The sequence below is a fragment of the Belonocnema kinseyi genome, chromosome 10, assembly GCF_010883055.1.
Source record: "Belonocnema kinseyi isolate 2016_QV_RU_SX_M_011 chromosome 10, B_treatae_v1, whole genome shotgun sequence".
Lineage (NCBI taxonomy): Eukaryota > Metazoa > Arthropoda > Insecta > Hymenoptera > Cynipidae > Belonocnema > Belonocnema kinseyi.
This window is the reverse complement of record NC_046666.1, coordinates 88420681-88421251: the sequence shown is the minus strand read 5'-3', so window position 1 is coordinate 88421251 and position 571 is coordinate 88420681.

Genomic DNA, 571 nt, shown 5'->3' with positions numbered 1-571 from the left:
AAGGGCGCACAATACTCCTGCCGAAAATAGGCCACTTAGCTGACCCAAAGAACTGCAGGCCAATAACTTGTCTGAACACACTTTATAAGATATTCATAGCTATCCTAAATGATAGGATTGTTCGGGCAATTGAACCTGTGTGGCAAGTCATGTATGAACAACGAGGCTCAAAGAAAGGCGTAGCCGGATGTCGGGAGAACCTGCTCATCGATAGATGTGTCTGCAAAGATGCAGCATTCTACCAGCGTGACCTATCGATGGCCTGGATTGATTATCGGAAAGCTTTCGATTCGACATCCCATAGACTTATCATCTGTCTTTTGGATATCATAAAGGTTCATCCGCAAATAGTTGGGTGCATAGAGAGATTGATGCCGCTTTGGAAAACCAGATTTACTATCTCATCTGGAGAAAATCGTGTGACAACTAACAAGGTCACGTTTCAGAGGTTTGTCTTTCAGGGCGACAGCATGAACCCACTCCTCTTTTGCCTTACATTATTGCCACTATCTCTAGCACTGCGCCATTCCGACGGGTACTTGTGCGGCAAACCTGCAGATCGAAAGTACAA